At 39.5% G+C, this 25,648-nt stretch overlaps 1 long non-coding RNA gene across 1 annotated transcript in view; it reads right to left on the bottom strand.

The window, feature by feature from the left end:
* The window catches only part of LOC116791002, a 32,707-nt gene extending 7,342 nt beyond the window's left edge, over window positions 1-25,365 (bottom strand). Inside the window, exons 1-2 of the long non-coding RNA XR_004358587.1 lie at window positions 25,063-25,365; window positions 17,678-17,807 (exon numbers count right to left, since the gene is read on the bottom strand). This is a non-coding gene — a long non-coding RNA (uncharacterized LOC116791002). The remainder of the gene's footprint in view (window positions 1-17,677; window positions 17,808-25,062) is intronic.
* Window positions 25,366-25,648: the final 283 nt, after the last annotated feature.

Raw genomic sequence — 25,648 nt, 5'->3', positions numbered from 1 at the left:
ATGCATTCTGTGTTGTCGTCTTTTCACTCAGCAAAGGAAGAGGAAAAAAAAAAATCCTCATGCTCTTACATAGCAATATTCTCATCCTCTTACAATAGGAGACAAAGAACAGCAAGGGAATAACCATGGACCTCCTTCTCTGTTTTGTCCTAATTTTTTTGCGTCAGATCCACGTCTCTGTCGTCGCCTTACCCCTTGCTATACAGAGCTTCCAAACATGCTATGGCATGTTCCACAAAGAAATATTTAGCTTTACAAAGCACTCTTATCAGTACATCAAAGCAACACAATTATCCCCATTTCACTGGTGCGAAAATCAAGACTCAAACATCATCTGTATGGAATATGCACAGCAGGGAAATAGTGCTGTAAGTTCCCAGGCTATGAATGCCATACGTATACATCAGAAATGGAGCATTCCTGTCTGCCACGGACAGAGAGGTCAAGGGAGAGGAGAAGGAAGGAGAGGCACCAGAACCTAACACCCCGGGTTATATGCTTTCTGTTGTCCTAAGAGAGATAGAGAATCAGTCGTAAACAAATAAAACCAAGATCAACTGACTTCAGACATAGCTTTTAGAGAAAAATCCAACACCTGATTAAATATGAGTGAGAACTGGCAACGTGGGCTGCTGCTGTGAGCTGCGCCCCAATAGCCTGGCTGTGGTGTGCTGCTGGTATGTGGTCAAATGTATTAGCAGAATGAAAAACAAAACTGGTTACAGTAGTAAAATAAAATGCTTCCTCTTGCTTCTTAGTAGACATGATGTTTAGCTGGAAAGGCAACAGATGCTCTGAATTTCAGTGTTTAAAATGAGACACTGAGACTCTTCCTTTTTAGCCAAGTTGTTACAAGTATGGGAGAAGATGCTCTTTTTTTTCCTCAGCATTGAATAAGATGTTAAACTTAGTTTTCTAAGCTCATTTCATGAATCATTCATGATCAAGTACAAATCCTCATGAACTCACAAGCTTCCTGGTCGAGAGCACTGAACCAGCAAGAAGACTATTTAGGGAGATTTAATAGGGAATGCCAAAACAGTTAAAAATACAACTGGAAGGATCATAAGCAGTAGGTAAATTCATTGGACCAGAACACTTATCAGTTGCTTCATTCCCATTTGTACTATCAGAAGTGTTGATAATAAAAGTGTTGCAGATTTTGCAAAGAACTTCTTAAATTCTAATTTTTTTATGCATCTGTAGTTGTTATTTCTGTGAAGGGCATCATGCCATCCTGCTTGTGAGTCACTAAAATTCTTTTTTGGAGACTTAGCAGTATGAAGTTCTAAGTAAGTCATGCTGAGAAAAACGCTCATTTTGGATAAAATAGATCAAATTGTGTTACAGTGACCAAAAAACTTCTAATAAATGTTGCCTCTACAAAAATCTGACAAGATAACTACATTTAGAGGGAAATAGATTAGCTGACTGTTAAATGTGTCCCACTAAGACCAAATGTTTGGAAGGCACTGAAAGCAAAAGTCTCCACACAATTTTTATTGTCTCTTTTTATGTCCTCACTCAATTAGAAGGTGCATGTGTTTCTTTGGCATCTGTTCCCATTTCTCATTACCTTGCTGAAGGAAAGGACAGATGGAAGAAAGATGGGTCTGGGGCAGACATGCTAAGGGAAAAGGAATATTAAAGGTCCTTAACAGTTGTAAAGGGAACAAAGAAGGCGTACCCTGCTTGTAAAATGGCCAGGTGAGAGTTAGGTTACAATAATGTAGACCTTCAACAGCACAGCCAGCACCCAGAGTATGGTCAGGTGGGAGCCTTCAGTGCCCCAAGGCAAGGAGAGCTGCATCTCCAAGAACGGATGCTCTTATTCTCCTTGTACTAAATTTTCCAGCACCACCTCCGTAACTCCCAAACAGCAGGTCTAGCTCCTTTTCATTTTAAAGTCTATTGCAATTGAATATAAATCTATCGGCAAATAAAGTGGTGACTCTCAGCTGATGATTTGGAAATGAACGTGCACCTTCACAGGCTAATTGCTCAAGCCGGAATCCTCTCATACCCAAATTCCTCTACATCAATCTAAAGTTTGGCTGACCTACCTCCAAACTATACCAGAGCTTTCTGGCAGCACCATAGCAAGCTCCCAGAGGCACCAGTCTGCAATTGCCTGTCAGAAATAGAGACCAGGAGTGGTAGGCTGCCACCTCTGTCACCTATCTGAAAGGAGACTGGGTAAACCATAAAGTCATCATTTTCCTGTGACACCTCCATGATGCTATCAAAACACCGGAACTGTCGTATTTGGAGACCTCATCTATAGCATTTTCACAGAAACTGAGTACACCCAAAATGCAAAGAGAAACTAAGCAGTCTTTTCTACAGCTTGCTAGCTTGTATTTTTGTTTGAAGCTTAGGTGTAGTGGAAAGATACAAGTTAAAAATGCTGATAGGCTAAGCTTGATTTTTTTTTAAAGAAAATAACTATGCTCTAAAAAAAGTCATAAAATTATTCATTTATGTTAAACATCAGCTGTTTCTGTTTTCTATTAAAACAGCTCTGGCTTTCCTTTAAACTCTATTAAAAGAAAATCAGGAGATTTTCATATTTTAGGCTTGAGCTGCTGTAAAAACAAAGAATCACATGGTTCCTAAACTGTTCTAAATAGCATTTGTACAGATATGTAAGTAAACTTTCACCTTTTGGAAAGAGTAAAATCTATGTATTGCCTTGAAAAGGGCACTAAATGGCTCCTGCATTTAGGACTGGATGGCAAACTCTTTTTACACAGCAATGTCTGAGATGCGCTGCTTGCCTTTGCTATGATGTCAAACCTCAGCCTTTATGGCATTGCAATTTCCCTTCTAGAAAAAAGTTGATATTTGTGGACCATATTACACTGAATGAAATTTGCAGTCTCTGATGCCTGCTAGTGGGACATTTGTTACATGCTGTGTTTTGAATGCAGTAATACATATTTCAATGTGGCATTGCTTCTTCAAAAGATTAAAAACCTTTTAGTCCTTTGAGACTTGTGTCAGCATCTGATTTCATGTGCAGGGTAATCTTTAAATATTAATATGGGGCAAGGTCATGCTCTCTTTAACCCCCAAAATGGAGTTAGTAAATCATGATCTGGCAGTAAAAATATACAGGGCACATCAGTATTTGTTTAGGGCAAAATCTAAATTTAAATTAAACTAAATTAGCTACTGGTATTTTTATAATCACATATACATAATGTATTATTTGTGGGCAGGGAGGAAAGTATGGATATCCTATGAAGCTGTAGTTGAAATATATTTATTAAGATGGTTTTAATAAAATCTCTGCCATTGACAGCAGAGAAAGAGTATCTGAAATACCAGTTAGATAAATCTAAACTGGGAATTCTGAAGCTCTTGGGGCAAATCTGCTGCTGTCAGGTCCTCTGTTGACTGCAGCAGAATGAGTCAGTTTACACCAGATGAGCAGAAGCCTTTTGGGCTCTCCTCTAAGCTGATCCACTGATTTATGGCATGACACTGGTAGTCTCTTTGACCTCTTTATATGCCATCCGTCCTGCTAAGGAGCAGGGGAGGGGGGAGTGCTGGACCTTCCTGGAACCTAGACGATAGACCCAAATAGACTGTCCCTAGGCAAAACAAAACATTTCAGAGTTAAATTTCTAGTGAGAGGCTGATGGGTTAGCCTTGTAATTCTCGATACATTACCATTACACGTTATCCGGAGCTCAGCTCCCAGTGCAGCTGAGGTTCATGCCACACATAACTAACCACATTTGTTTTGCTGCCAGGGGACCTCCCTTGCTAAGGAGATGGGGAATGGCTTTACCCTACAAAAGAAAGCCAGTTGAACTTTGCAAGGAGTCAGTATTGTGAGCTCATGACCTTTCATACAAAGTACTTAGAGGGCAAGTGGGAGGTAGCAGAGTCTGGGGAGGGAGACTGTATGCTTCACCTAAGCATAGGGAAATAAAGGGAGACAAATCATTTAAATTTAAAAATACAGCAAATGTGCTTGTTAAATAGACAGTGAATGTGTGATTCTCATTTAGAGTATTTCAGCTTCAGCATTAATGATTTGAACTACCAATCAGGCAAGATTTTCCTTACAGAAGTCTCTGAGACAAAAGGTGATCATAAATAATTGGCTAAAGTAACTCCATTTTGCTCTTCGCTTTACTTCCTAAAGTTGCCAATTATTTCAAATTATGTATATAAATTTTTTGATGTGGACTGTTATGTCCATGGGGAGATGTGCTCAGGCTTTTAAACTCATTTCCTCGAGCCCTTTTACTTTGGTCTGAGCCCAAAAGTGTTTTATGGGCCTCATTGGTAGAGGTAATGGGTTACTCTGGATCAGGTCATGCAGGCTGCATTACACCAGACACAAGTCAGACATGTAGAACAGTGCAGAACAGACTTGGAGTCTCCAAGATGCAACAGATCCACTAGACTCTCTAACCCTACAGAGTGATTTGAGCAATGTCTAAATCAGCCTGTGTTACCACTCGGGGCAGGTTACTCAGCTCAGCAAAGCTGTAACCTGGGCTTTAGCAGGAAAGAGTCTCCCAGACCTCGCAGAACGTTAATACAGTTTGTGGCTGTGGCTTCCAGTCTGGTGTACATGAATGCTCAGGAATCTGTGGATCCATTCTGAAGGCTCTGCAGAGGTAGCAAGGAAAAGCTCAGTTTCAGCAGGCTTATGTTTGCTATGCAGATGTCCCCATCTCCACCAAAATCCACAGATTACAGAGCTTGATTTAAGACTTTACTCTCATATATAACAATTTGATACTAATACTTTTCAGATCCTTATTCACAGATGGATTTTTTCAGCAGGTTCAGAACACGTTTCCAATGCTTACTAATATCACCTGCTAAAAACTCTGTGGAGTTATTTTGTAATGTCTAGAATTGTGTGAAAACCCAATTCTGCTTGGCATTGCCTCATGTAAATCAAACTCTGAACAACAACAAAAAAATCTTACTCTGAGGGGGATGCAGGAGCAACGAAACAAGACAGTGGGCAATGAGGACACTGAGAAAAAAGCAGCAGAATATTTGACAAAATAGAAAATTGGGGAAGGAGAAGGAGAGGGAGAAAACGGAGGACAGGACAGGAAAGAAGCAAATCTAGAAAATAGCCTGTAAGAGTAGAAAGTCACACTGATTCTCATTGCACCATCTCTTTTAGCCTGAAAGACAGCAAGGTCACAGTCTGCAAATGTTACACAGATGTGGTGGCAGGGATGTGGTGGCTACGAGTTGGCATCTGGCAACCAGCACCCCTGGGTTCCCAGCCAGCTCTGCTGTAGCTCTGTACCCATGTGGCTCCTGGGGCAGGGACCAGACCCTCCTGCAAAATGACAGTCACATTACTGTCATCCCATAAATTACTAGTAACAAAACAGACGACAGGTAAGTACAAAAAAAATGTGTCTGAATTTAAAGCAGGCAAGTGCCCTGCTCCAAAAAGGTTCATAACTGCCCCAGGAATTCAAAACATATCTTTTAGCACAAACTGTCATAGGAGAGTATTGGGAAGTGTACTAAGGAACATGTCACCCTATGTCATTGCACATTTATCAGCATCTGAGGATGGAGACTACATAGTGGCCCCTTGGAAGGATGGATCAGTCAAAGATGGAGGAAATCTGGCAAAGCCTGGTTTTCCAAGTAAGATAGCAGAATAGCAGTTTTGGGGAGCTAATTTTAGCCAAATGAGAGGCTTTGCAGCTGCCAAATAATTTGATTCTAAAGCCCTTTCTGGAGAGTGAACAGAATGTCAGTAGCACAAGGAGTCATCATTCCCAAGGGCATCTTTCTGATGGCTGCTACAATACCCTAGTGTTTTCAGACACGCAAAAAGAAAATGGTCCCTGAGACATCAGAGAGGGTGATGGCCAGGGTAAAAGAGAAAATGCAGACAGCCAGTCTGGTGCTGGGATCATCTGATGAAGCACTCAGAAGCAAAACCTGTTTCAGGAGAAGATTCTGGCTTGTCAAGAGCAGAATTAATTACAAAGAAACACCAATTAGCATGATTTTAAATATTCCTCTAAAATACGCTATAAATCGTTTTGCCCTTGGGAGAGCCAAAACAAAAGACAAGCATAAAACTGCAGGCAAAATGCAAAAAGTCTCCATCTCACTGTGCAGGCAGATGGAGTTATTTAGTAAATCCTCTACTGTCTTCTCTGGGCTACAAGAAAAGAAGAAAAAAAAGCTGCCCAAAGTTTCAGTCAATATTTACCTCTTGGGTTAATAAATTGTGATCCTGACCTCAACAAAAGTCAATATCTTCTGATTATTATACTCAGGCACCTTTTTATTTGTACTTATTCATTGTATAATGAGCCACCCGTTTCCACTGGCAACTTCACTTTCATTTTGAATGTCTGAATTGAACAATCATTTATACTCCAAAGGCAGAAGACAAAATTACTATAAACTAGAGCTGTAAAACGTGGACATAGGTTGCTATTTCCAGTGAATAAGCAAGCTTGGGCAGGGGGCGGGCAGAAGGGATAAAGGATTAAGCACAAAAAATAGCTGGTTTAAATCCTCTTTTAAATACCTTTGAGTGACAAGGAGCAGAGAGAGGAAAGCTCTGAACTGTGATATTAAATACAATTAGGCTGCAAGTGTAGAAGGAAAGCAAAGTTAACAATCTGGCTTAAATAGTAAACTTATTTTAATGGAACATTATTAGGCTTTCTCCCGGATACAACCAAAAGCAACGCCAGAAAATATATGCCAAGGGCAACAAGTATAGATTCACACACTTGCAAGCCAAGATACAAAGACAAATCTGAATGAAATTCACCACATACTTGCTGCTTCATTAGAGGTGGACTAGGCCAGAGCTGGAGGAAGAAAATTCAAGGTGTTACTCTCATAATTATGTAATGTTTCATATAATACCACAGGTGTTCACCGTGCTTTCCTGAAAGAAATCAAAGCACAGCCTCCCCCAGCAAGAATCAAGAATCAGCTAGAATCACATTTTTGCTCTTCAACTTCTCATTGTTTGAACATCACCCACTGACTAAAATAAAAGTGTTCTTTGGGCTTGCAAGGCTTGTGATGGAAAGATTTTCACCCACATAACTCACTATGCCCATCTTTTTTGAAAAAAGTAAGTAACTTTACCAGTTTAAGTTTGTCTGGCTCGACATTATTCTACTCTTAGTCTCACTCTGGCAAACAATGGGGAGAGCAACTCATCTCTAGCTTAACCACAGTAATTTCTGAAGAGTGGAAAATCAGGAACAGCAAATTATGATCAAATCAATCATTATCAGGCTGTCTTTGTGAACACTAATAAACCCCACATGAATAATCCTAACATATTACTTCTAAAACCCACATTATAGATCTGCATGGCACTACTCTGATGCCACATTACCTTGTATTGCAAACAAAACATAGTTCATTATGACCAAAGTATATAATGTTGTACTCATAGGAAAATGAGTGCAGAAGCACTGTTTTCAAACTAGAAAAGAAGCTGTCATTTTCAGATGGGACATTCAGCCCAATATTTATCAGTTCAATAAATATTTTTTTATTCTCTGTTAAAACTGTGCTTAAATTGTATATATTCAAAAAGGTGTATCTCCTCCAGAAGGAGCAGAGTTGGCTTGCTTAAGCTTCAGGAAAAGGATGTCATCATAAGTAGATTTTTCCCTTCTACTTCACAAATTCAGTTTATAATTCACTTGCTATAAGTACATTTTAAATAGAGACTAGCAGACATAAAGTCATTTAGACAGCTCATACACCAAAAAGCAGGTGAATTTCCAAAAAAAACCCCATAAAACCAGAATTTTAAAAAATCTCCCCCCACCAAGAAGCCACAAGCCAGAACCTGACCACGCTGAAGCTCAATAAATTAGAGATTCATTTTATATTGTCAGACCTGATCCTACAAGTTTCAGACGTCTTTCACCATTAACTTATTTGAGATCCTTTATTTCCATCTAATGACTTTATCAGCAATTGCCACCATTATCACATTGGTGCCAACAAGTAGACATGCTAATTCGTGTGCCATTAAACAGCATGCATATCCATAGGGGAAGGCTGGAAACTGTCTTGGGAATGGAAATTAATGAAGTTTCAGCATATTTGAATAAATCTGTGGGCACTGTGTTGCTATAGAAGATTTTCATCAACAGCCTTTATAAGAGTTTGGAAACAGCAACTAATTTAAACACATCAGCATCAACAGACAGAAACTGCAATAAGGTGGGCAAAACACAGCCAGATGTTGTGATTTCTGAAAACCTAGTGTGCTCCCAGGGAGATGCGTGTTTTTGAAAAGAAATTATTTCTCCGTATGCTTTAGCAGACGAAGTCAAAGTATGTTATCTTGTAGTGAATGGAAAGACTCAGAGACAGTGGGACATTCCATAGCTTTAGTTGACTGTGGTTGGAGCCCAAGATACTCTAAGCCAAACTTCTTCATTGAACCCTTCTCTGGCCAAACGCAGAGTAATTTATATTTGTGGTGCAATAAGCAAATGTGTCCCAGTCAGTTTGTCCATGTTGGGTAAGAGTGCAAGCTGAGTTTCTCATTCGTGTTTTGAAGGGAGGCCACTGCACTGTCTGCCAACACCAGCATCCCCAGCCAGATGCACTATTGATATACTATAGGTACCAATGATCATTCTGTATTAAGAGAAAAATGTAGCTATGACATTTTTAATGACCGTAAAACGTTTTTTTTCCTGTGGTTTCTCTCTTTGCTGTTCAAGGAACCAAAGTTAAAGAACCTGAAACAATGGTCAGCCTCGTGGAAAACTAAGGCTGCCAGGCCATACAGTTTTAGTCAGAGAAAAAGTGTTTACCTGCATGCATATCTTCAGCTGGGCAAAACTGGGGATGAGACAGTTGCCCTTCCCTCCTGTACATTTCCAGAACAGAAACTGCATAAACAGAGAGAGGAAATAGCATGTGTCATTTTTTTGCAAGGAATCTGAGGATACTGCTCTTGCAGGAGATACAAGTCTCAAGCTCTCTTTCAACATGCTGAGGCCTGACAGAAGAGTAGATAATTTCCATGATGATACTTCCATGAGGTTATACAGCGACAGGAGGAGAACTTCTCCAAGGAGGGCAAGGTTCTGGCCATTGGCCTCAGTTCGGTAATTCACAGCTCGGAACGCCACTGCAACCAATACCAACAATGTGGAAGTGCAGAAAGCAAATGAATCAAATGTTACCACCAGAGAGCACCTCACCAGGGAGCAGAGCACATCTTGGTCCCAGGGTTTGGATGAGGTGATTATTCCTCTCTGCCCTCTGCAGAAGGAAGCTTCACTCCTGCCCCAAGCAGCACCACACTGGCAGTGGAGCTGTGCCGGGCACTGCGCGGGCACCGCAGCACAGGTAGGGGCTCCACTGCGAGCTTTGTGCAGCCTTCTCTGCACTGACACCAGGCCACAGAACGTCTCCAAGATAAGGACGGCAAGCTGGAGTTTGTTTTTAAATTCACAGCAAGCCAGTGCAAAGAGCAGAGAACATGTTTGATGCATTTATCATAGCCTGTGCTGCTAAAGAGATTCAGTGAGTCTCCTAAATTAGTACAAGCTCCTGAATCCTAAAGAAGCATAGGAGGGTCCTGTGAAGGAACGAAGGAGGCAGACGGTTTCTGCAATGGAAAACAGCAAATTATTTTTGTTAGAGGATTTTGGAGTTCCTGAAGGATCATTTCTACTGGCAGCCAAGATACTAACAGCTATAAACATTATAAAATAGCAATTCAGCAGTTATTTCTTCAGTCACTCTCACTATGGGATGTATGTGATTTTAATTAATAAGCTTAATATCTTCAGCTGGATGGATTTCTGTTTTCTTCTGTGCTCTGTCTCCTCTTTATTTTTCCAAGCAATAACCTAAAATATAATGTACTGTCCAGAGCATAATGGAGTGGACTAAAATATAAGAATCATAAAAATACTTGTTTACAATACAAGGCATGGATTAATATTAGCAAGTGTTTCAAAGCAGTGAAAGAACATTTGCAGCTCCCACCTTTATGATCAAGTAAATCCTAGCTTTATGCACAAAATAATATTCAATAAGGAATACAATCTAAATCTTGAATTATATAAAAATCACAACACGTTTTTTCTGTTCTCCTCTAAAATTCAATAAATAGTTCAATAGATCATCTTTATTCCTTTCACCCTTCTGGGGAAAAAATGATTCTTAGGCAAAGAGCTTGCAGACGAAATTTCAATCTGAAAATAACCTTTATAGCTGAGTTATAAAACAATGAGAATAAGGGTTTATGATGTGAAAGTTGATGGAGGCTTTACTGTTTTGGCATGATTGGTGAAGCTGTATTAAAAATAAATATATAAAAAAAAAAAAAAAACACAGAAAAAACACAGCCATTCTCTGTCCTTTGACTAACTAATAGAAGCTGTATGCTATCATGGCCATATAAATCTAAATAAAGTCTTAAACCACTCCACCCTTATTATCTCTTCCAAAGAAAAATGCTTATAATAATACATATATTGACTTTAGCTTTTTGTTCAATAACAAGATTTACTGCCCCACTCTTCAGTCAATTGTAACCTCTTTGGGTCAACAAATCTCGATACTGATCTCAATAGAAGTCAATACCTGCTTATTACTTACCTCCACATTAGACGCCTATCGCAAATTCTTATGGGCATCCCCCTGACAAGCAGAAATGAACACTTTCTCTTTAGTTTTTATACAAATAGACTTATGTGCTTTTCACACAGTCATTTTTAAAGCCATGAGATGATGTTGTTGGAAAACAATATTATACATTTATTTCTGGAACTAAGATATAAAGTTGTTTGGCTTCTCTGTTGTTTCTTTAAAAATTCAGAGACCGACTTTCTTGCAATTCCTACTTTTTTCTCCCATTTAAGATGTAAATCAGCAATCTGATATTTTGGCTTGACCAATGGAGAATGGTAAATAACAGTAGAATTGAAAAGCTATGTAATGATACGCAAACTAACAACTCAGAAGTTCAATGGAGAAACATATCAATCACTTTCTTAGTTGCATTTGTATGAGGCTAACATAAAAAAGGAGGCTGAAAATCTCTATCATACCTGCATTTGTGTATGAATTGATTCTGTACTTACATAGAGTCAATCTTCGTATAATCTATTTGGTACCTAAAGGGTCAAACATTTGCTATGAGAGGATAATCGAATCAGGATTTTATGTCTCATACATGAACAGATCAAATGGGTATCTATTTACCATACAATCCAAAGGCTTGTATAAGAATCTTATCACAGAGTTGGACAATGAGAAATGTACTTTAAAATACTGTCTCATTCGACTTGGTCTTGAAAATTGGATTCACTTACATCATGTGTGTAAGTAAAAAGGAATTTGTTTTATTTCATAGTGGAAACTGAGAAAATACCGATACAGAAGTCTTGAAAAGATGGCAAGGAATGTCAGAAGTTATGTTCAAAAGTGCCTTTAGAAACATCTGAAGCACCTGCATCACTGTACTGGTCCTTTCCAGTTGTACTTGCAGTATAAGATTAGTTGTGTCAACAGACAACAGTTGGAGCAATGACCCAAACTTTGAATACTATTATTTTGCTCTCTTGTCTTGAAATCTTCCTTTCAGAACATCACAAATGGCAATGAGAGTATTTGTACTTCCATCAATGGAAGGATGGTAAGGATGGAAGGATAGAAAAAAATAATGACTAGGAAAACTGTATATGGAAGACATAAATATAAAATCAATTTTAAGTTTTTCCTTTTAGCCAAGCCAGTGCAATTCATATAACAGTATGTAAGGCTTGCTTAATGTTGCACATTCCCATTGCTGTCCCATAACATTTGCATTATCCAAGGTAACATGAGGCTATGCAATCTGCTGTAACTGTTTTCTTGCATATGCCCATTAAATCCTGGAGTCTGAAAAACTTCCATAAACTGAAAATTTAGATGTGGTTTATGCACAGGAGATCCCATTCTCAAATTACTGACACCAGGTTTGCATATACGATAGGGATAAATGTAATGTGATGCATGAGAATCATGCCTGGACTTACCCAAGAACTGTATTTGACTAACGAGGTGAGCCAATTCAAAATTAAATAGTTTTCAGGCTAAACAAAATCAATATTATTTATAGGATGTGATAGTAGGCCTGAAAAAAACATTTCTAGCTTTCAAAAAATAGATAAAGCTATATTGATTTACAAAACATAAGGCATTAGGCTGCTCAGATACACAGAACTGTCATGTAAAAGATCTAGGTCAAGAAACACCATAAAACCCCATTCATCTCATTAGTCAAGAAGCACAGTGAAAGGTCAACAAGGTTAAAGGGCTCTGTCCAGTGTCTGATATTCCTGCAGGATGACAAGTTATTCTTTATGACCAGGTTTAATGACTATCTGCGACAGTCCACTGAACACTGTCAGCTTTCTGGGCTGAGGGGCTGCAGCAGGGAGGCACCAAAAGCCTCTATCACACCCTATCCCCAGCCATGGCTGACCCTCTGCTGAGCCCAGTCTAATGACAGTGCCATCATTTACACCCTCATATGCAGAGAATCAGATCTATAGGATGTTTTGATCTAAACCACACATGGATACATAACTAGGAGACAAGGTAAACCCACCTTCCTCACCCCATTCTCTCTGCTGTGGATCTCCATGAGAAGGAGGAGTGCAAGTGTGCTGCTGAAAAGCAGACAGAGTGGGATGAAGCCAGGAGTTATAATCAAAAATGTATACAACCCAGAGCCGCTGCATGGAACTTCTCTGTGCATACCGGGAAATAGAGCAAAGCTCTATTTAACAGGGAGAAAATGTTAAAAGCAAATTACAGTAGCTTCCACAGAGTAGAAGAATCCAGGATTTGGTTTCTGTTCTAGCAAATGGTGAGGATTGTATTTATTGAACCTGACTGTAGTACATTTCATTCACAGGAACTGATATTAGCAAAACAATCTCCAAATTAAAACATTAGTGCATTTTTATGTGATACTGTTTAAAGTGTGTAGACTTTGGATACCATAATATGAAAGATGAAGGATATAATGCTGTAATATGAAGGGTGACAATAATTAACACAGATGAAGTGCTGGTAGAAACACAGCAGAAATTTGACAAAGATCAGAATAAGAGAAAGTGAAGGAAAGAGAGGGACACTAGAAGATATTTCTTGAGGGCAAAACTAAGGTTAAAGGATGGTCATTAATGTGTTACTGATGCTCCACAGTTATAGTGAGGCCTGTGCAAGTGAATATAAATAAATGCTATATATACTAATAATAGTTGTGTAGCACCAGCTAGATGCAAAGAGGCAGAGGACAACAGGAAGACTGGTCTAAGAACAGAGACATTCTGCCCTGATTGTGGCAAAGACCTTGGAAGATGCTCAGAGGGAAGAAATCTCCATGGAGATTCACAAAAGCTGTTACTTATTATTATTTTGAGGAGATATTTCTAGCCCTGCACAAGCCCCGAGGCCCATTCACATTTCCCAAAAAACCTTGAACATGAAATCTAACTTTGAAATGGAAGAGCTAAATGTAAGTGGTGGTTTACAATTTTCTGAGGGAGGATGGGGGCTATTTACAGATCTGTATGTGCAGTGGCATCACAGCCCTGCTACCACACCATGGTTCCAGCTTTGTGAACCCATCTTGTCCAAGAATCTCCTGAGAATTTACGGTATCACTTACGTCTCAACCCATCATGTTCCATGTTTGGTTTCAAAGTATCTTCATGTTAGATTATTGTACTAACAGAGAATTCTGGAACAGTGTATTTATAACCCAGAGACGAACAGAGAGACAAGGAGAGAGGCAAATACAGAATTGCTTGGTTTACTCTGTGCTAACATAAGCACCTAATTTTTTGAAACAGAGTTCAGTTGGTCAGGTTATAAACCACTGTCACTATTTGTAAAACCTGAGCTCCCTCACTAATTCCTATAGCTGCAGGATTAATAGGACTGATTATGGCTAGCATCTGACTTGATGATACTTCAGTTGAAAATGTTCAGTTGTATTGACGATTTTCTACCATCAATCTTTTAGATGACAAGAGATGATGAGGTCGATGGAACTACCAATGCAGCCAAATTTTAAATGGGGTTTTGACTGCAAGGGTTATTGTTATGGGAACCTCTCAGGTTCCTGCACATATTTCACTGGCAGAAAGAAAAAAGTACTATTGTGTTATGTATTCTGTTCAAGTTTCTCACTTGGAAATAGTTATGATTGTCATCCTTGGCCAGGTTTAAATTGACATTTTTATCACAACACTGTTGGCATGATACTGCAAGTTGCTTGTGAGTAGTTATCAGCTGGCAAAAATTTAAAGAGAGGTTGGCTGATTAAAATTATATACCAAGAGCTATATGGAGACAACAAAATAACCAAAAGCAGCCAAAGGGAGCAAGGATTCTTTAAAAAAAAAAAAAAAGAAAAAAATCTTTTCAGAGAAAGGAAAATTATACATGCAAAAGTCATAAATCGCACATCTTCATTTAATATTTTATAATCAAAAAGCTAATAATTAAAACTGGGAGGGTTAGGTCAGTCAAGTTTTACAGCTGAGCGCACTCCCTGAGCATGCCCAAATCAACACTTATGAGATTAATTTATAAGCTCTTCAAATTCTGAATCTCCAAGGTTTATGCTGTCTGTGCATTGTTTGTATAATGCAGTTTTATACTAAAGCACTGTAAGGGGATTATTTTCATATTCAGCATATTAAAGATACAGCACAATTCATAGATATCGTACTGTGTTCATGCCTGAGATAGCAGGTACAGCGTCTCGCGTTCTGATTATCTATGGAGCAAATGTAGAAACGCGGATGTTTGGGGAGAGAGCGTATCCTTAGTGAAATTAATTCCCCAATGGTTTTATTAAAGTCTGCAAATTACATTATTTTCCCATCATATTTGAAATATTGCACTTCCTTAATGCTTGCTCTAACCCATGGCATGCCATCTTCCCTGGGGTGTCTAGACATGGTGTCTTAGATTTATGTGTATGATCTCAGTGTGTTACAACATCACTCCTGACTAATGCATTATTACAATACTTACATATATTCCCAAGTGTCACTGTTTTGATTAAAAAATCACCAATCTGCATATGCACACCATCTGTGCTTCAGAGAAGCAAAACATGCAGGATAACATTTGCCTTACTCCAAAGGAAATTCAGATACTACTGAAAAAACAAATGGGAACCCTTTCTTATGTTTTGTTTTGCAAGGCAACAAAGAAAATGAATACTGTTTCTACAAAACAATAGTCCATGCCTCTGATGCTTTAAAACATAAGCCTTTTCCACTCTACACAGTAACGAGATTTACCTTTAGTGAAACACGCAAACAATCTGCCCTTTTAGAGATAGCAAATAACATGGAAGGGAAACATACTGCTGCAATGAATTTTAAAAATCTCAGCTCAGATGCAAGAACGGAGGACTTTTCAGCAGAGGGGAATGTAGTCAGCAGCGAGTCCTTTCTCAGCTGAAAGCTGCAAGAGTGGTTGTAAAAGATGAATGAGGCCCTTGCTTACTGGGGTGAAATGCTTTTAAAGGACAAGAATCTGCTTATCTTTGATTGATTGCTCAGTCTGATACTTTCCTTTATAAAGTTTATTGACTACAAGCCCATAAATCAAGGAAAAACAAATCACAGGTTCAATTTGGGGGGCATTGACATCCTGCCATCTTGCAGCAATAGCTTAGAAGTCACAGGGCAGGGAAAAGGAGGGATAGAGGGGACTCATGGAGACAAAAGCATTTATTTCAGGCAAACCATTATTTAAAATGTTTGTAAATGATTATTCATTTGTGTCCTACCACCTCTTTAAGTCAAGAGAAAAATGCAGACAACCAAGCTACCCAGATTATTATTCTGAAGTCCTTAAAAGCAGAATTTACAATTAACAGACATAATTCTCACTGTGCTGCTGCACGTCTCTCTGGTTTTGTGAGATTACAGCCACATTCCCACACATTCCTCACCCGTTTTAAGAATGTTACATTTACAATTTAAACTATCAAAGCAAGACTCAGATTTCTTTCAGGTTGCTTTGAGGGCTTGGGAAACTCAAAATCTGTGTACTGAAACACCCCATACAGTTCCTTACAAGGAAAGCACTAGCCATAGATCTTTCTCATATGGGACATACAGTATAATATGACAGCATGATAATACAGATTAATTTGTGCTGTTGACCTTGACACACTATTCTATTGTGTCTTCTTTGAAAGTCAGCACTCAGGTCACTAGAACATCTGGTGTTTAACAAAAAAATCCCATTCTGAAGTGCTAAATGTGTTGAAACAAATGGTACTGTACTATCATTATACAGTGCAACCTCACTGCGGGGCCTAATTTCAAGGCTACCCTGACTGATCTACATTATTATTAGCGGCTTTGTAATTCACATCTTGCCACAGTACACAAAATACCTAATTATCAAAAGTAGACTTTTAAAAGCTGGACTGTGTTCCATGTAACTTGGACTGACTGTCACTTTCTTTCCATTTTATCTTTGGAAACATCTGGAAGGGCTAAACCTGCACACTGGTGAACATCCTGGCCTTGACCCAGTAGAGCACTTCAGCATTCACATGCATTTGTATACACAGATAGCCTCTATATTTTAGCAAGACATGCTTTTACGTTACATATGTGCTAGTCCACCTTGTCGAATATATGAACTGGGTTCACCGCATCAGCTGGAAATTGCACAGTGCTCAGTATTGTATCTGGCCCATCTTATAACCCGTTACTTTCAGCTTGTGCTCAAATTTTTCATAGTGGTCAGCACTGGGAAAGGCTGATGCAACCTTTCACGAGCAGGCTGAAGACTGGGAAGATGATTGGTAGCAAAAAGTAGCAGCTTTGTTTCACAGGAGTATTTACATGCAAAAGGTCATGACTGTGCCCTAGAAGGTATCCCAGCCTCACTGCCCCTCTGACACCACTGCCATTCCCATGCCTCTCTACCACCACTCTGCAAGCTCTCTGCTTCCTGCAGAGATTCTCCATGTAACCAAACATACAGTTTGTGTTGGTAGAATCTTGGGGAATCTCACAAAGCTTCCATGGGAAGGATTAAGCATTTATGGAGTGTGATGACCTTTGCTTGACCTAAAGCAGGTCACATCATCAGCTTTCCCAGTTAGTACGGATATACACAACCCAAGCTGGGCTCTTCCAACTGTGCCGTGAGTCACAGTGTGCTGATTCTCCCCTGCTTCACAAACCTGGAAATTTATGTCCCAGCAAAACAATTATGAAATGCTACTACTCTACCTTTTCATCTAATTTGCCCTCGCTCTGTAAGGAGAAGGAAATTAGCCCTGAGAAACATATTAGTAGCCAAGTACTGTGCCTCAAACAATACCAACATTTTTTTAATAAGGTGAAAGAAAATCTTCACTATCAAGAGCATGGAAAATTACTATAGGTATCTATGAACTAAAACATGTGAGTCTCAATGCCTGACAAAGGACCAGTACCTTCAGCTGTGGAGCAAAAGGAGTATAGCAAAGGCGAAAGCGCAGGTGTATTTACAAAGAGCAAGGGATGCGCACGCTGAGCCAAGCAAAGATGGGGCAACAGGAAGAGGCTCAAGGTCGTTCAGCACAGGACAGTAATGACACAGGAAAGTAATAGCCCAGAAAATGCCTTTGACTCACAGCAGGGCTGGAGGAGAAGGTATCTGTTATGCTGTGGCTTAAGCCCAGGCGAAGTAATTTCCAGTTGTTTTAAATAAGATTTCTGCTACGAGGTCTCAGCTGATCTCCATGAGAAGTTTATTTATAGTTACTGAAAAGAAAAAAAAAATTACACCACTGAATGAGAAGACAGCATTAAGCAATCAGTCACCAAAGACCTAATCTCATTAACTACTTCTAAGATTTCAGCCATCAGTCTATAGCTGGCAGCTAGTGGAGAACTGAGTACAATGAGACCTCTTTTATTTTTTCAGGCCATCTTCCTGATCTTTTATATTGTTTGTTCTGCAGTTTCTTAGAAGCTACAAGTGCTGAAGGAAGTAAAGAAAATCTAGGAAAAAAAATAACCCGCTCTCCTATGCAGCTTCATGCCACTGGGTCAGTGATTTACAAAGACAAGGTCCTGCTGCAGGGAAGCTAAATGGAGTTCATTATGGACATGGAAGTTAGCAGGGCCAAAAAGGTGAGGCTCTAGGAAAGAGGATGAAATAAGAGCCTAACAAGTGTGGATTTTACTTCCTCGGTGCAATAAGGACAGCTTTTAACTACCAACTACTCTAAAAGATAATATATCTAGACAATAGTTCCTTTAAGATAGGCATTGTTCCTATATACTACAACCATACTGTTTTGCATGTACTCAGGAAAATAAAAATCATCATGTATTACTTAAAAAAATTCTGTGTGTGCTGCAATGAGAATCTTTGATTTGCAGACCAAAAATTGGAAAAATTAGTAAAATGGAAGCATTTAAGTGGAGTGGAATGATGCCATTAAACCTAGATAGGGACATCAACCTCAAACCCCCACAAATCTATGAGTTTGTCACCAGTGCTCAGTGCCTTGGGAATGCCAGTGCTTCCTGGGGGTACTTCCTAGCAGCTGCAAACTTTCCAGAGAAGGAAACTAGACAGCTTGCTCCTACAGCACGGACAGAGCCAGCAGACACCGAGATATGAGAGGATTTTCTTGGCCCTGAAGTCTGCAAGCAATAGCCTGTGTCTTGCTCACAGGTAATTTTTGGCCACACGGTGCAGTACTGGGTGCCTGGGCAACACTACAAGGATCAGCTCTCACAGGGTGTTGTATTTTCTCCCTCATATGGCAGTGACTAATTCTTTCAGTACTTCTGGTTTAGGCCATTTCCACTTTGATTTTACACTGGCACTAACCCTACAGTCATTAGAGAACCTGAAGTTTTCTGCTACAGCTGCCAGTGTCCTGTATTACCAAAGAGCCCAGATGGCTTTATCACAACCCTCCCACAGAGATGTTACAGTAGCTGGCAGTCAGTTGGTGACATGAGACACTGGCTACTGTAGAAGTTACTTGTAAGTGGGGATCACCTGCAGAAGACCTATGAGATGGTAAGGCTAGAAAATCAAGCACATCTCAAAACAAGTTACCTAGTTAACCTCAAAAAATCAGGTCCAAAGCAGTTATTAAAGTCAATAAGATGTATGCCAACATCTTGTTTATTTCTTCGTTGCTAATATTTCATTGTGATATAAATAATTCTTTTGAATTAATAATTATAATTCCACTTTTTGGGGGAGGGGACTTCAGACCTTTTATGAGATAGTATCTAGGAGATGATCTGTTCTAAGCAGCCCTTAGAACAGGCAGGAAAAATCAGATGTAAGAGTAAATTAATGTGATCTTAACTTGCTTCCAACAGCTTGTTAATGGAAGTGAATGCAATAAGCATCACATCCGAGAAGGGGGAAACTGTCCCCATTTGTACTGTTGTGCAAACCAAACCTCAAAATAAAGGAAGAGCTGCTTACCACAAGCATCCCTGAGCATGCCTGAACAACTGCAGTCTCAGCAGAGAAGCCAGAGATGAAACACAAGCCCAAGTAAACTAGGCAAGGAGAAAAAATGTAAATCATTAAGATAAGAATTTTGATTACCTCCTAGGACTTTAGAGCCACACTGGGGCTGGTACAGCCTCAACAGTCCTCTGTGATTTAAAATTCTTAAGTATTTGGGTGAAAACCTGTCTTGTAATAGCAAAAAAACCCACCAAACGCAAAACCATATAATACCTAAATAATTGCAAATAACTACCATAGTGGTAGATGGTGATAATATAAGAATATTGCTAAACCATGTAAGATATTGACAATATCATACTTTTACATTTGCTCCCATTGTTACATACTCTCAGACTCAAAGAGAATGGAGAACCTAGTTTGTTATTTTGGTCAGATAAGAACAGTTATAAAAATAGATTAACTGTCAGTATCATGAATTAATATCACAAAAATACAGAGGCTCAAGTAATAGGCTTAGGCCATAAGCAAAGGAGCAAGAACACAAAGCTTATGCTTTGACCTGGGAAAGCATAGCCATATCACTACTGCGGAAAAATGCTTACCTAAAATGAAATCTGTATTTAATAATTCTGTGTGCTTTTAAAATCTACATTTTGTTTTGTTCTACATAGTGACAGCTTTTGATGTTAAACCATAACGTGCTAGCTACAAAAGCTGATACTCAAGTTAAAAATCTACAGCTTTTAGTTCATGCTTTCAAGATTTTTTTCTTTTCCCTCCTTTTTTTTTTTTTTAAAGAACCTCTGAACGTCTAAATGATAACATTTTTCAAGTAGCTGCTCCTTCCCTGGAGTTGAACAAAATAGAAAAGATCAAAGTTAGCGCAATCTTGTTCAAAGGTGAAGAGGTGAAATCTTATGTGTGCTGGAGGATCAGAGCAAAGAGAATCGTACAATGCTTAGTGTGCGACACCTGAAGCCCACTTTCATCAAGGTACCTCATTTTCATCTGAATTCAGAATGTATCTCATTTAATGGTAAAATAAGGAACAGCATAGGATTAGCTTGGTTACAAAGAAGATAAACCCTTGCTCAAGACTAAAAAGTAAACATCAATAAAAGGTGAAAGTGGTCAATTTTTTTTTAGAATTACTAAAGTCACAATGTTAAATTCTGTAGACCTTCTTTAAGTAACATTTATATAATTGAGTAAGATGAAGCCATTACACCCACGATGTTTCAAGAATCATGATGCTGTTGATAGTTGAGTTTCTTGAAAAAACCCAACCATGTTTTGAAGGGGGTTGCAGAGAGGGACATCTAAAAAGGGTATGTTTTTTCCATAAAATCTTCATGTGACTGATGTGCCCTGACATAATGTATCACAATGAAATACAGCTGCCAAAAAAGAACTTCAAATTAAGCCCTTTTCTGGAGTAAGGAGGAAAAAAAAGTGATAAGAAAATAGGTACCTTTTCAGCAAAAGCTTTTAAAGCTTTAAAATCACGGCAAGTAAAAAAGTAAAAAAGTTACCTCAATTTTGTCTAAGTAACTAGAAGTTAAATGGAGGGGAAAGGGTATGGAAAATAATGCTCCAGCCTGTGTGAGAACTGGAGACATCCTGAGCACAAGACACTTTTACACAGGAATAAAGGAGGATTTTAATGTCCTTGTCCTACCTTGGCATTTTTAAACTCAGGAAGATTCACTTTCAAAGCACTGCAAATTGCGCTACATTATGCTAATGTTTTAGCATAAACCCGGACTTACACATGGCAAAGAGGTCACAAACATGCAAACATTCAGCAGCTGAACAGTCACATTTCACTTTTTGCTTTTTGACTACATAGATTTTCTTTTGCATATGTCTCTGGGCTGTTGCTATAGGGCTGTCCTAAATTCCAACCTGGACTTTGCTGCCTAAAAGCAATAAGTATTATGTATATATTGTCTATTACAGGTCAAACCTTGACCTGAAAATCAGGTCTCCTCAGGACTACTATAGAAGTCTTTTATACACAGCCCTCTTAGGAGCAATCCCACTCAGCTACCTGCCAAAGCATGTTTGTCAGGGATTCACTCAGCACATCCACACCCAAATTCCCACCTTTGTTTTCATTCAAGCCTCACATAAAATCTGATTAAAAAAAGAGTTAAGTCTTCCAGTGTTAGGTCCAGAAAATGAACTGCTGGAAGCAGAGCATGTGCAGATGCCAGGGTCTGCTTGCTGGGCATGAACTGAGGTTCAGGAACAGAACAGAGACAAAGGTGATGAGACACTCAAAGAAGAAAAATAAAGAAGGCTCATGCAGGCTACCTCCAGCATAATATATGTGCATTATTAGACTAGATGCAGCTGAACCCGTCACCAAACTACTACCTCATAGTAGGTCAGAAATTATGTCATTCAAACTTCAGTACCTCCCAGATTGTCAATTGTCACACATTTCTAATGGTTTTCCTCTTGGCTACATAAACATCCACTTCCCATCTATCACAAAGTATGATCTAAGATACATATAAGCACGTCCCAAAGGGGTGACACAACATGCTGGTTCACACATTTTAGCACAGGGCTTAGAGTAGAGAAATGAAACTCTTATCATTTCTTCTTTATCTGTGTTTCAGGCCACCATTTCTTATTTTACATTTGGGGTGCAGAAAGAATTGATCTATTGTCCTACATGTGTTGCCAGTCTTCTGCAGTTAATCTGAGGAGATAACTGTGAAAGTGCTGCAGGCAGACTAAATCTTTTGATGACAAGGAACCTCTACATGTTTCATTAGCAACATTACATTGACATATCTAAGGATCAGTCATGTTGTGCAGCATGCAGTGGCTGACTTGCAAACAGAGATTGTGCTGCCTGTGTGTCTCTATGTTTGAGTTTGCTCTTGCATTTGGGTAACAAGTAGGCCACTGTATTTGCTGCTTTGAAAGGGCTCACCTGCTGGAATTTCAGACTTCTTCTGAAGTGCTCCACAGATCTGGCTTCAGGTATTTCTTTTAACCAAACATTTCTGCAGCGGTCAGATTCTTTCAGCAAACCTCCAAAGCTACCCTACACACCAATGCTTTATGTAAGTCATGAACAATGTGCTGCAAGCACAAAGATAGCTTTTAGTCACCAAAGACTATGCCAACAGCACTGTGTTCTGAGGCGTAGCTTCTCCTTCCTGTGCAACTGTCCCGTTCATCCGCACAACAGAAATACGTGGCCAGTCACTGTTCTGGTACTCACAACAGTCTCACAAGGCGGGATCGTAGATCAGATGTATTGTACTGTTATTGTTCCTGTCTGTATTTGTATTTGTTATGGACTATAAACCCTGATGATCCCATGAAGGGCTGTGACCATGAATTCCAATTGGCTGAGCAGTGCTATTTCATGGAGGGGCGAGTCCAGCGGTAATGAATTCAGTCAACATAATGATTTCAGTTTCACCGCACTGCTCCGCTTCCTGGGAACCTGCAGAAGATGAGTGACTGTGTCACAGTCATAAATTCAGACACATACAATGCTAAAATTTCTTACAGAGCTTTAAGTCCCCGTGAAATGTCAGACTAATAAATATGATGATCGTATTTGCTATTTGGCAAAATATTAATTAACCTGGAAAAGTTAATAAAAATATATTCCCCAAAATTATGCAACAGAAATTTTTTTTTTTCTTATTCATGGTTATATGAATGCAAAATGCCATGGATTCTTCATCTTTAATACCTAAGGGATTTTCAAGCATATTGCTTCCATAAAACTTGGTTCATCAGTACAGTACACAGCCCAGATATGCATATTTAATTACTCTGAAAGTAATTTACTTGTACAGATGGTGGTATTAGAAGGTCTTACTTCAATTTAAATTACTTCTATTTGAAAAATAATGTTATTTTGCTATGAATATTGAGTGAAGAATTCACTCTTATTACAGATGAATAATACTTGACAATTGTAATTAATCTGTGACTAATCTAATACTTCCTGGATAAACATTTTCTTTCCCATTTTAGAAATCAAAGCATCCTCTTTCCAGGAGGCTGATCCAGTAGCATTTCATATCCAAACCTGTTTACTGGAAGGGACCACAGCATGCTTTTGGGGCACATGAATAAAAAGCCACAGAAGAGTTTGTTGAACACTCCCGAGACTTCCCAAGGCAAAGAGATGTTTCAAAATTGTTTGCATCTTTCTGTAAGATTAAGCAGGGATTAAAGCAAAAGGGTGCATTTCAGGAAAGTACCTACCAGGCACAAGATCTCAGGAAAATAGTGACTTATGTGAATATTGGGAGTTTGGGAGAATCTTTAATGGGAAAGAATCCAAAATATCCTGGACAGCGAGCTCCCTCAGCAGCCCAGGTAGCAGGGCCATGTGGAATACCCACTCCATCGCTGTTGTGGTCCCCTGCCTGCAACACCCAAATAACAGCAATTCCCAGGAGCAAGCACGTGGCAGAGGTAAGGAAAGCTAGCAGCATATTGCATTAAGTCTTACACACTTCCTGGGAAAACACATCTGCTTCTCAAGTGAGATTGTTTTCTTGTACAACACTCTAAAAGATCTACATGTGTTTGTTAGACTTCCTTCAGTGAATGTCCGTCTTTATTAAAGCAATGGCTATTTCAAAGGGGGCTGACGCGGTTGCTATGGTAAGCATTCATGTTTTATTGAAGACTAAATGGCCACAACCCACATAAAGGGCTCCCGAGTGGCCCTGAAATGTGCTCTGCCTTCCCTTTCCACCACCTTTCTCCTCAGGACAAAACAGTTTTTTGACAGTTGATCTGATTTTGAGAGCCTACCCAGAATAAAGCACTTTGTCCCTTCTATCTATGTAACTTTAACCTTGTAGTCTGGATTTAATGCAACAAACCCTGTGGAACTGATTCAGAGAGCTGGAAAGCACCTGAATTTCCCACAGAGTTTTTGGAGGAATTGGAGATGATGGGTGAGCTGAGCCGCTGTAAGACTGCTAGAATTACATGCCTTTGTCACATTAAAACTGGGGGACAGGGGGCAGGGAGGAAATATCGCACTGGCTGGACCAGCAATGCTGCACAGCCCAAGCTAATCGTACCACCTGGAGTGCAAATGTTTAACCCAGGCAAGGCAACCTGGTTGCTGGAGGAAAGAAAAGGAACAGGATACATCACCCCATGAGCAAATCTGCTCCTGCTATAGCAAAGGGGCTATGTGTCTGGCATTCAATTTACAGACTGATTTTCTTTTTATTTATCCTAATTAAGAAAAAACTTTACCTCCTTTGGCTTGCATATATTCATACTTCCATAGAATTTTCAATAGCACCTTTTTCCAGGAAATCTAAGCACATTTGCTTTCACTGAGTATAAAAAGGATTCACATTCACATTATCCAACCGGTCACATTCACATTATCCAACCCACTGCTTCAGTCTCTGGGTGCCAGAATTGCACCAAGCGGTGCCTGCAGACACTCCTTGCACTGTTGTGCATCCTGTTGTGCAAGGAATGCTTGGAACAGGGCAGTGTTCCTGGGCTTCTTATCCCTAACATTTCAACCATGCTTTTCTCAAAGGCATTTCTCACCAAGTGTTCTCTCTCTTGAAGGGAATGTGATCCTTACGCGTCCTCTTCATAGCCAAAGTGACCCCACAGGCTCTCCAACATGACTACCATCCCATTCCTCCAAACACACTGGCACACTGGCTTTAACCCTTCAAAGACCCATGACAGCCATGTGCAAAAGCCAGAGGTCCAGCATCGGATCAAAGTGTGCCTGCCCAGGCACAGGTGCTGGGTTAGCAGCTGGTGGCGAACAAGTTGGGGAGGGCAAGGATGGTCTGTGTCTGTAGTCAGAGGGTAGGTGGGGAGGCTGAGGTTGTAAGTAACAGTCCTGTAGAAGTACAGGAATGAGGGAAGGTGAGTCAGGAATCTGGAGAAGAGGGGGAGTAAATAGATGAAAACCGTAGGATGGCTGTGGCTGAGCTGCTCTCAATTATGATGTTTCTCTTTTTAAGTATACCCTTTTAAAGCATGGGAATTCAAGGCTCCAGTTTGTATTTTATAACACAGAGCCAAAAGCCCAAAACAGAAGCAGCATCTTAACAGTTCTGTCCCTTATTTTCATACAAATTCACACACATGAACTCATACGCACATAAAGTTAGCCTCA

Source organism: Chiroxiphia lanceolata, chromosome 9 (assembly GCF_009829145.1).
Source record: "Chiroxiphia lanceolata isolate bChiLan1 chromosome 9, bChiLan1.pri, whole genome shotgun sequence".
NCBI classification, from domain to species: domain Eukaryota; kingdom Metazoa; phylum Chordata; class Aves; order Passeriformes; family Pipridae; genus Chiroxiphia; species Chiroxiphia lanceolata.
This window is presented reverse-complemented; position numbering and strand designations above follow the sequence as displayed.